We start from the raw sequence: 12,590 nt of genomic DNA on the forward strand, positions 1-12,590 counted from the left end.
TAGCACTTGAATATCTGAACCTTTCATTCTAAGATCTGACGTTCCTTCGGCACAAAAGCATCTTCCAAACTCGCAAAGTGTTTTGTTACCTTGACAAGATTTTTTTGGCAGTAGATGTCCCTCAATGCTTTGTTTGCTTTCTTTAATGTATTGCATTTGCATGAAAATCTGTTTTCTGGAATTTTATTTTAGGCAGCGCAGAGATCCGTAGCAGTCGAGCCTGGCAAAAGGGGAAAAACGCAAACCCGCATTCAGAACAAACACTGTACCTGATCTGAGCGAACCCCCCCCTGCTGTGCCGCAGACGACATAAAAGCTTGATGACTGCATATGTAGTGTGTTCATCTCCTTTTCTTGATGAGTCATGGGCTAAAGAGGGCGGTGACTAGCATGTAATTCACACTTGATGAAAAAGCGTCAAAGCAGAAGTTTATTTTCTTACACTTGGCAGCGGTTTCATTTCCTCTGGTTGCCATGCGAAGTCGGGGGAACGAATGTGGAGCTCCCAGCCAGTCGGTTACACCGTACTCATTACCACTGGAGCATAACTGTCAATGTTTATAAGGCTGCTGAAGGAACGGAGAGAGGGAGAGACAGGTGAGGGAGCTGGAGAGTTTTTGAGACGGGACAGAGGCAGACTGCCTCTCCAGAGTCTTGTGGCACGGCTGATCTCTCCTCAGTATGTTTGCTCTTATTCACTGCGACAGCTGTGGGCAGCACATTGCCTCTGCTCACCTGTGCTTCTCGCCAAGCCCACCAGACTGGGACATTCATCAAACCAAACAGCCTGCGTTTAATTGGTCCACATCCCCACCTGCTGTCACTCACCTTCGCGGCACACTGGCGAGGGATACAGACATGACGCTGCGAACACAAACCCTCTGCGCCCACAAACCAGGCAGCGGCAGGGTCATCTGAATTGCAGATGGGAAGCTGAAGCTCTCCTTTTCTCATGCTTTGGTTCGGTTTCCACAGGGGTGTGTGTGGGGATGGTAATGATGTGCCCTTTCAGTTTACCTGCAGTCACCCTCGGCATCCCGGTATGCCCTGGGGCTGAAGGCATGAGAGCGCGCTGAGCCTCCTTCGTCTCCGGCTAGCGAAACTTCTTTAGTATTCGACTCTTCTGCTACTTAAAAAAAGTTTTATGGAACCAGAATAACACTGCTGACTGAGTCCCTGGCATAATTCCCTCTGTCTTATTTGAACGGCGCATGGCACTTCAGATATGAATTGCATTTGCCCCATAAGAGCGGAATGGCACCAAGAAGCACCTAATGAGCCTTTTACATTTTACTGTTAAACCTTCCATTAAACATCCGGTGTGTAGATGGCTTCAAGGAAATTCCATGGTTTTAACTTTTTGGCTCAATAGACATGAAGCAAGAACGCCATTTATTCAGGCTGATTTTAAATAAATAAATGCTCAAGCTCTTTTGGTCAAGTGTAGATGAGGCCTGAGCTTTAACTTTGGTGGTCTGAAGAGACACCAAAGTTTAAGTGCATGGTTGCATGGTTTAAGTGTGGCACATGTACATTTTTTCTCTTTGTTCATCTGCTTTGTCTGAGTCTCTCTGTCAAACTATGCAAATATGGCTGTCCATATCCATTACTGTTTGGTGTGATGGAGACCAGCATACTTTATTCTAAAATTAGTGAGGAGATAGACACTGGCCAGTGACTTTGAATTACATTACCTACTTTTATGGCCTCAGATGTAATTATCCTCATGAGATGAGCAGTTCTTTGGGAAAACTGTTTTAAAGGAGCTATAAAACCAACGGTAGGCTGAACTTAAATGGGAAAAGTGAATACAGAGGTTTTCAGCTTTAAAATCTTTTTGTGTATTGACCTAGAAAGAAATATCTGCAGTCCAATCCAGGAATCATACAGCAATTTTTATGCCGAACCAACTACAATCTCTCTGTATCTTCAGTTCTGTTAAAACAACCGAGCCTCATAGGTGGATGGAGAGAAACTTGTAGAGCTTAAAAATAATAATACCCAAACTGTCATTTTTTTCATAATTTAATACTTGTGATGATGTTTTTGTTATATGACGTTTAATAGTTTTGTTTAGTAATAGTTATGTTCAGATGAAAAGCAGTTCATGAAATGATGTTGTTTTCTTGTTCTTATCTTTAACTCCTGATGTTGTTTTATGATGACTGTTAGACAGTCTATGTTGAATCTCCAACTAGCACACGCTGTTTGGTAATAAAGTTGGTAATAAAGTCTATGATTGATTTATTGATTGATTGATTTGAAAAACAACAATAAGTAAAAATAATAATAGTAAAAAAAAGCAAATGTTTGTCAATAAAATAGGCTTATTACTGAATACTTATCTATTAATAATATTAAAATAATAATATTATTAATAACATTTTAAATAATGCTGACAGACAAAAACTATGTGTCTAAAATAATAATAATAACAATTATTATTTCATTTAATACTGCTGTTGTCATTTATTCTTAAAATATTTCCTTCTTTTTTCTACAAAAGAAAGAAAGTCATAAATGTTTGGAACAAAATGAGGGTTGGTAAATGGTGACTTTCATTTTGGATTAACTATGTCACTTTATGTAGAAAATTATTAGATGAATGCTATTAGGGCTGGGTATCTTTCAAAAAATGTCGATATCGACATCTATACCGATACTGATACCTTGACTTCGATACCGGTTCCTGAATGAAGTATTTGTTTTTGTTTTAAAATGTTTTAAATATTTTAAAATGTTGTTTTAAAATGCATAACCTAGACGGAATCATCATTTCTATTCACTTTCCAGTTTCCACTGATTTACGTGATCTAATGTGCATTAGCTGTTTCTGGTGCTGTCTGCCTGTGTTTTCTCTTCCGCGATTGCTGTTCTGACTCAGAGGAAGATCATTCGCTGCTCATATGTCAATCATATTACGTGTTCCTAACCCGCCCTGTCTCTCCGGTGATGAACGTGCATTACACTTCCTGAAAAACATTTACAGGTATGAAACATTAAGCTTAGAAACACGCGATTACGACAGTATATGATTTGTATGTGATTTTCATGAGATTCTGCCTATTTTGATAAAAATACAGTGTGTTTAAAGTTACATGAGAAATGCTAAGCAGGTGTAGCGATTAGATTGATATAAAAGGATACAAATAACATTTCTGGAACATTATATGACAAAAAGCCTCATTAGATCGCAATCGGAGGTTATTACAAACTCTCGATGTAGGTTTAAAGTGAGTTTTGAGTAAAAGCATAGTATAAATTGTGTAAATTGTCTTATGTAGCCTGATGCTACAGTGTGAATGGCCACGTAACACGTGTTTTCCTTGACGCCTCACCAGAGCCAATCACCAGCACATGATTTAGGCACATCAAGCATGCTGGACGCTTACTGGCTCATCTGTTGATGAGATTAACCCCTTAGTTATCAAAATTTGGTACCAATCGACAAGACATTTTTCGATACTCTATAGTAAAATGTATCGAACACGATACCCAGTCCTAAATGCTATACCTAGAAGACAGTGAGAATTGTCTTTGTGTCTTATTTTGATAAAAATACAGTGTGTTTAACGTTACATGAGAAATGCTAAGCAGGTGTAGCGATTAGATTGATATAAAAGGATACAAATAACATATTTCTGGAACATTATATGACAAAAAGCCTCATTAGATCGCAATCGGAGGTTATTACAAACTCTCGATGGTGGTTTAAAGTGAGTTTTGAGTAAAAGCATAGTATAAATTGTGTAAATTGTCTTATGTAGCCTGATGCTACAGTGTGAATGGCCACGTAACACGTGTTTTCCTTGACGCCTCACCAGAGCCAATCACCAGCACATGATTTAGGCACATCAAGCATGCTGGACGCTTACTGGCTCATCTGTTGATGAGATTAACCCCTTAGTTATCAAAATTTGGTACCAATCGACAAGACATTTTTCGATACTCTATAGTAAAATGTATCGAACACGATACCCAGTCCTAAATGCTATACATAGAAGACAGTGAGAATTGTCTTTGTGTCTTCTTTACACTATTGAAGACATACACAGAAATCATTAAGAGATGCATTTTCTTCAGGTTAACATTAGTGAGTGATCAAAGCATCAGTAGTAGAAGAAGGGTTACCATCCTGACACGACAACTGAGGGACTTTGAAAGACATCTTGAGTTCAATTCTTGAACTTAGCAAAGTTCAGAGCAGCAATAAATGTAAAAATTATGGCCTATTGGATTTTTCCAATAGTCTCCTTCATAGGGCTTTTGCCATAAATGTACTGAAGCAATTTAAGATCCCTAAGGGGATGAGAATATAGCTTGATAGAGGATGCATCCATAAGGACAACGTCTCCTTTAAGCTCCACTGTGTCTTTTTGCATAATGGTTGTTCTGTAAGTCCAGTAAGTCGCCACAGCGTTGATGGGGGCCACTCTTATGTGAGACCCCCGTTGACAGAGGTGTAGCTTCCTGCATTCGGCAGCCTCATTAAAACACCGTCCAATTAAAAAGCTGTAATTGATTGCATGTTTGCTAAATGCCCGCTCTGCTCTCGCAGAGTAATGCTGGAGGTCAATTTCAAATGCTCCGATGCCGAAAGATGGTTTGTGTCCCCACGGCCAAGCACTGGCCTTCCTCCACCTCCTTAAAAAGACCCTTAACATCTCCTTTATAAAGAGATAAGTCAGTCCACTTAACAACTCCTGCCTCCCTCCTTCACATGATATCACAGACTAATTCAGTGAAGGACCTGGTGCACGAGCTATGCTGAGGGAGCTTTAGTTGAAAGCAAATACACCTTTCATGGAACTTCTTGTGCATTTTGATTAATAGCAGAGATACAGCAGGTATTTGGGGCCTAGTGTTTGTCAAATATAATGCAGATCTGGGCCTCTAGGTGACAGGAAATGTATTCAGTGATTTAACTCAGTCAGTAGACCTTAAATGGTAGATCAGAGTCTGAATGTGTTTTTTTGCTGTTGGTGTTTTTGGGTTAGTGACTTGACACTCAATTTTGTCTTAATTTATTCAAAAATACATTTAAAACGCAGTTCATACATACAGCTACTTGAAAACCTCTCTTTTATGATGCATGTATTAAGCATAAGGTCAAAAATATCAGGAGGATAAACTGTCCTAAATCATGATTAAGAAAAAAATCCTTATTGAAATAATGAAATATTGAAATAAAAACCATATAAAGTAGTTTGGCATAATCTTTATTATTATTATTATTATTGTTGTTATGTAGTGTGACCAACAGAAAATGTTATAAATGATTAGTTTGATTTAAAAAATTTAAAAAAATATATGATTAAAGAGATATTCCACACAAAAATTTAAATTCTGTCATAATTTATTCACCCTCCTGCAATTTATTCACAAACCTGTATGCATTTCTTTCTTCTGCTGAACACACTTATTGAAATAATTAAATATTGAAATAAAAACCATATAAAGTAGTTTGGCATAATCTTTATTATTATTATTATTGTTGTTATGTAGTGTGACCAACAGAAAATGTTATAAATGATTAGTTTGATTTAAAAAATATATATGTATATATGATTAAAGAGATATTCCACACAAAAATTTAAATTCTGTCATAATTTATTCACCCTCCTGCAATTTATTCACAAACCTGTATGCATTTCTTTCTTCTGCTGAACACAAAAGATATTATGAAGAATGTTCATAACCAAACATTTTCGATTCTCATTGTCTTCTGGACAGAAAATACAATGGAAATCAATGGGATCCAAAACTCTTTAATTACCGGCATTCTTCAAAACGACTTATTTTGAAGTCATTCAGGTATGGAATGACATGATGGTGAATAAATGATGACAGAATTTAAATTTTTTTGTCAAAAAAAAAAATGTATTGGTTAAACATAGTAAGTCATTCACTTAAATATTTTGTTGAAAATGATATGAAATGGTATAATATATATTTTCAGAACCATATGAAACCAGCATTTTCCCGTGAGTATATTTCTAAGTACTGGCATATGCTAATTTGTCCTTCCTTTTTAAAAATGTGTTATGGTTGTTATCATGGACAGTTGGACACCCTTTTATGTCATTGACCCTTTTGCATGTTGGGCATCATAGTGATCATACTCTTGGTATGAAGGATGTACAGTACCAATTATCACATTATCACAATTATCACAGCACCCTCAGAAGCTCAAAGTGCAATAATTACCCTGCAGCTCAAGCTGATGTATCTGTTCCTGAAATTAGAGGCATTCTCAAATGACTCTATGTGATTGACTCTGAAAGAAAGATAATGGCAGGATGGAGCCAACTACTATCTGAGGCAAAGCACTCAGAAAAAAAAGGCCCAAACTATTAACTGCCCTAAAACTGGTGCTTTAAATAACTGCATCTGGGTGTGCATTTGAAGTATACATAACTTGTCTGGAGCCTCAGATGTCCTCGTAGACTCCTTAACTGCCTTGTTATTGAGAGAGACAGAGCTCCATGGCTTCTGAAGTCCGTCAGCTATAAGGCCCTAATCATCTCTCAATTAGATCTATCTCTTAATATTACCACTGTCTCCTATGATGTGTACACAGCACAAGACAGTTCCGCTGACTCCATTATGAATAGAGACACCGCCTTATGTGGTCTCATTATTGGATAAGTAAGAGGATACAGGAGGCAGACAGAAGTTTTAAGGCCGGCCAGGATAGACGCCATCCCCATTAGCGGCAAGGCATTAACAGCGTCAGCGACACAAATGAGGGGAGGAGAACGAAAGGGGATTGAAGAAAGATGGGTAGAGGGGGAGGGTTGTGTTTTGCGGGACATAGTCCTAGAACATCAACTGTAATTACAGTGATGCTGCCATCTTGCTTCATATTGAATGTCTGCATGATGATGGTATGTTGGATCCAGCAGCCAAAGGGATAGTTTAGTAAACGTTCTAAAGTGTATGATTGTGTGTCTCAGGGGGAGCTGTAGTTTCTGTAAAATACATGTTGTTTTCTTTAAGTGCTCTTTAAGGCAAAAGGTGCACCTACACAAGTACCATGAATCAGTGTTGTTGTTGTAAACTAAAGCCATTAAAATAGTTTTTGTTAACAGAAATAAAAGCAAATAATAAATATTAATTGAAAAACTTACATGAAAATTAGAAATGTTGCCTTGGTGACTAACTGAAATAAAATAAATAGACTTATAAAACTTAATAAACAAAAAAAATGACAAAATAACTAAAACGTCAACTTAAATTAAAATGAAATAAAACTAACTGACATAAAATAGAAGTTGAAGTATTTGTCACTGCATTAAAGCTAAATATAAATATTAAAATTTAAATGTAACTTTTTTTATTTTTTTGTAAATTTAAAACTTTTGAAATTTAAATGAGTTAATATGAAGTCTGAAAATAAAAAAGTTAATTCAAAATATTTATATAATTATTTCTAAAAAATTATATAATATTGTATGAATAATACTAAAATAACACTGATATGAATATGATAATGATTTAGAACCAATGTATAAATACGGTGACCGTGATTCCACCAAGTACAACATGTTCCTGGACCAACATCCTTGTTGATCCTGGAACAACATTCCAATTAACCAATCAGAATTGAGGGATAAGTTGTCAGGAAATATCTGTTTTAGGCTTACGATCAGGGTTAGGTGCTTCTACACCCTTGTTAATCAGCTATCATTTCACACTGATTTTAGGAATAAATTATGGGTAGGGTTAGGTTTAGGGGTAGGGATTGGGTTTAGTCTATATTTGTGGACAGTAATGTTGATCCAGGATCAACAAAAGATGTTGATCCAGGAACATGTCTTACTTGGCAAAATCACGGTGACCGTATAAATACAGTGTTTTTTTATTATATTATGCAGTTTTGTTTTGTTTTGTTTTTCTTTGTTAATTACAATTGTCAATAGACTAAAATAATCTCATGATTTCTGACAACTTTTTATAAATCGTAATGAAACATTAATATTGTTAGTTATATTATAATGTTAGTAATATTATTATTAATATGTTAGTAAATATAATATAATAATATTTTATTTACTTTTTAATGTTTAAATGTGTTTTTCCCCCCACCTGGGCCCCAGTTTGAAAAGCCTCGTTTTAGGAAACTCATTAATTCATGCAGCGTTCTGGTATGTAACATCTACTTTTTGCCATCCAGTCAATTCCCGAATCACATTTATTTGTAAATCAATACCCTATTTTATTTTCTAAACATGCAGCCATAAAATGGATTACAGTCAGCAATTCACATTGACTTTGACAGCAGGTTTTTTTTACCTATAATGAGACTGAAAATGCAAAATACAGTATAAATGGCCTCTCATTGATATCATTCATTACTTTGATAAAAGCACTCAGTAATTATCAATTTTGTTTAAGCACATCACAGAGTCGAGCAAGACACAGTGATGGAAGACAAGTCATTCTGATGTGTGTCACCAAGTCATTAAGCTGCCTTTGAGGGAAGCCTGCAATCTGATTCATCACTGCAATAATGAGCCAGAGATGAACTCATCAATTTAATTTTCCCTAATATTACCCGTAGACGAGCCTTCGTATCTCATTATATTTTCTTTGCTTTTCTGTCTCTTCTTCATTGTGTGTATTCTCTGTCTTTCTGGCGCATTATGTGTGAAGAAAGTGCTAAAGCAGACACATGTGCAGCCAGTGAGGAATGGGGCTTTAGCATATTTTAAGGGGGTTCAGACTGGAGAGTCTCTGCTCCAGTGCCTCACTGTCGATCTGCCTCCTGCTCGTCTCGTCTTCCTTGTCAAGTACGCTCTTCACGACATTGACATGCCTCCTGTCACTGCTTTCTTACTTCCAGGAAGCTTCTTGCCTGCCCTTTGTCATTCACCCAGAAAAAAAAAAACAGCATATACCTGCACAATGGGACTGACTTTTGTAAATTAAAGCACACACATACTGTAAGCATTGATTTGGGAATGATTATAGCACTTGTCTCTGTGTATTGTATTTAAAGTAATTGTTTGAAATGAGCAGTCTTTTATTTGATTCTAGGAACCCAAGGTCATGAAGAGAATAGCCATTATTGAGGTGAACTATAGTGACCGTCTGAAGAAATGCTTCACAGTCTCTTGTCTTTCTTATCCTCCCAGCTGGGGTTGGAGAATTTGAAAGACATTTTTGTGTCATTCAGAGAATTCAAATAAAATATAGTCCCCACTCAAAGCCAGCAGGAGCAGGGGTGTAGACCAAACAAAACCTTCCAAAGAATGAGAGCAGAGATATGACCTCTCATAATGTCTGTATCCAACAACAGGGGAGTAATACACAATGTTCAGTGGAGGTCGCCTTCAGTGTATCACGGCAGATCCCATTTGGTGTTTTTACTAGCTTTTTAAGTTTTCTCGGGTGACTATAAGTAAATGGACAATGGTCAACCAATAGACAGTACTAAACTGTTCTAGCCAGTGAACAGGCTGTGTGGTTTAGATACGTTATTAGTACTTCTAGTACTTTATTATTAATAGTAGTTTGTATGGTTGTCTTGGATTTAGTCACAAAATACTAACTAAAATTAATGTCTAATAATAATAATAATAATAATAATAATAATAATAATAATAATTGTTATTATGATAATAATAATAATAATAATAATAATAATAATAATAATTGTTGTTGTTGATTATGCTGTTGTTGCAATTATTGTTATGCTTTTATTGTTTTATAAGGTTAACTAATAATAATTGTTATTATGAAGTTGTTAAGTTATTATGGTAATTACCAATAATAATAGAGGAACAACTATAATAATAATAATAATAATAATAATAATAATAATAATAATTGTTGTTGTTGATTATGCTGTTGTTGCAATTATTGTTGTGCTTTTATTGTTTTATAAGGTTATCTTAGGTTAAACAATATAATAATAATTATTATTATTATTGTTGCTGATGCTGTTGTTGATATTATTATTATGCTTATTTTATAAGGTTAGCTTAGGTTAAACAATATAATAATAATAATAACTATTATTGTTGTTGTTGTTGCTGATGCTGTTGTTGCTATTATTATTATTATGCTTTATTGTTTTTAAGGTTACCTTAGTTTAAACAATATAATAATAATAATAATCATAATAATAATATTAATAATAGTTTCATATAAGTTGAGGCAGGGAGGTGTGAGTGAAAGGATTTTCCTATATTTTTCTTTGGGCTATTCAGGGAGAAAAAAAAAACAGAAAACAAGATGCTTTTTTAATTTTTCTCTAGAATTCTAGGGTCATTCACTGTCCATATTTGAGACCCAAAGATTCCTTTCTGAAGCAATTGAATGCATTTCCCCCCTGGTGTTTTATGATAACCCATATTGACCATAACTGCAGATTAATGATTCATGAATAGGGGATGTAATGGAGTAGCTGCTTCTCTAGTTGTAATTGAGTGGAGCCATTCTGGCGAGCCGAGGCAGTTAATGTGGCCCGCTGATCAAAGCAAAGCTCTCCTCTGATTGGCATACGACTCATCAGAGGAAGTGATGGTGAGGCACGACATCAAGGTGCTGCCTGGGCACAATTAGCATATCATTGAAAGGAAGAGGTGAGCTGTCCTGTCTCAGAAGCATCGCTCTTGCTTGTCGTCTCTCCTGAATCCCACTCCGTCCCCTAGCAGGTGGAAAACTCCCACAGACTTTCCTTTTTGATAACAATGCTGATTGTAAGAAAAGAAAAGGAACGCAAAAGCCAACACAGACTAGTTTTAGTCCTTTACACACATACTACTTCCCACACTGAACTCGGGGACCGTGTCTTTAATTAACAGACTCGCTTTAGATCATCCCTGTCATCCTGTCTAAAGTGGAGAAGGTTCAAGAACGCAGAGGAGTACGGCTTAATTAAACCACAGTGTACAGGAAAGTCAGGCTATCGCTCGGCTGCAGTGCAGCGAGGGGACGTGGTAAAAGTCACATCAATTCTGCATGGAGACAGCAGGTCAAGACAGAAAGGTAATCTCTGAATTTTAGTATCTAGCATGTAGCAACACCTCTGAGAGACACCACCACATTATTCAACCTGATGCCAACCGATGCAATCCAGGCTGAGAGTGAGGCGCCTCTTATCTCTTACGTTTTTTATGGCTTCTTACTAGTACGCTTGCAAATATAATGTAGATGGAAAACTTGAATTTTTTTTCCAGTGTGTTCAACTAAATATAAACAGAAAATAGAATAGAATAGAAAATATTCTTTGTCTGATTCTGTTTATCTTGCAGTCTGACCGTCATTGTCGGCGAACACACAGATGCCGAGAGATTTAGAGAGAGAATAAGAGATAGCGGGAGTGCAAGAGAGACTCTTTTCATCTCTCTTGGAGCATGTGACTGTGGTGGGTGCGTTCCCCACCCTCACCCTCCACCCCACACACACACACACATTCTGCTGTGCATGCTGGGAAGAAGGTAATGTTGACAATTCCCCCCTCTTGTCAGCCAACAATCCCGTGTCACACTTCACCAGCACCACCATTCTCTGACACCGCTGTCAAGAAATTACATTTAATTTTCACACCTCTACTTCTTACATAGCCTTTCTTCATGAATACAGCAGCAACCCAAGGCCCAACCCAGGGCTTTCATGCAGATATCGATACCTTTGACAATCTGGAAAGTCTTTACCTGGTTTAGTCCTCCCACTCTCACACTTTAGTCTCTGTTACTTTCATGATGGCTAACCGAACGAACTGACCAGAGGTCACTGGAAAGCGCTAAGGTCACATGTACCTCCGAGCACTTGCATGTGGTCAGTGACTCACATCGATTGGCTTATGTGGTAACCGCTTTAGCCCTGGGAGTTTTTGTAAATGAAGCACGCTGGAGGACTAACATCATTAAACAGAGTACAGTTTCTAGTTTGTAAAAGATGGACAGCTTGAGACACAGCCTCCGATGGGGCTCCACTGAATTTTTTCTTTTTTGGCCTGATCTGATTTAATATGCCCACTTTGTCCCTCACTCCATTACGTTGAGCGGCAGTTCTCCGGTTTCCATTTTATCCACACCCCTAACAGCTGTGCAGATCAATAATTATACCTTTAAGGGTGCTATTAGGCATTTTTCCAACTAAATGGTCACGTGGCTAGTGGTCGGCCTTCCATTCTGGCTCTTCGACCTCTGCGGTTTCTTGCCATTTGTAGAATCACTCTGACTTTCTAAATTGGACTCCGAAGAGACGGCCGTCTCAGCCAAAAAGCATCCCAATTTCATTATCAAGAGGCCCAGAATTTAAGATTATAAGTGATTATGTTCAACCGTTCTCATTTGGAAAATCTCTTTAATCCTAGTCTCCATGGCTGCCTCTGACAGGGCACAGACACGGCCGGCTGGTCAGCGGCCATCAAAAGGCAAAAAAAGAAAGAGCATACGGAAGCAGGAGGAGCCCTGGCCTTGGATTGCAGGGAAAGTGGCCAGTTGGCCATCCAACAAGAGGTGCGGCGTCTGATCAGGCAGAGGGAGCCGCCGCTTGGCCAGAGATCACAGCGGTCAGTTGGGACGTGGCTGGATCCACTTTGAGCTCTGGGAACTCTCGAGGACAGAGCGCATCAA

The 12,590-nt window shown here is 37.5% G+C and overlaps 1 long non-coding RNA gene across 1 annotated transcript; it reads left to right on the top strand.

The window, feature by feature from the left end:
- Positions 1 to 2,939: 2,939 nt before the first annotated feature.
- LOC107688705 (uncharacterized) lies at positions 2,940 to 12,387 on the top strand. The gene is made up of 2 exons (XR_001634260.1): positions 2,940 to 2,989; positions 12,329 to 12,387. It is a non-coding gene; the product is annotated as an uncharacterized LOC107688705 (long non-coding RNA).
- The last annotated feature ends 203 nt before the right edge of the window (positions 12,388 to 12,590 follow it).

The sequence above is a fragment of the Sinocyclocheilus anshuiensis genome, unplaced genomic scaffold (genome assembly GCF_001515605.1).
Source record: "Sinocyclocheilus anshuiensis isolate Anshui unplaced genomic scaffold, SAMN03320099.WGS_v1.1 scaffold581, whole genome shotgun sequence".
NCBI lineage: Eukaryota > Metazoa > Chordata > Actinopteri > Cypriniformes > Cyprinidae > Sinocyclocheilus > Sinocyclocheilus anshuiensis.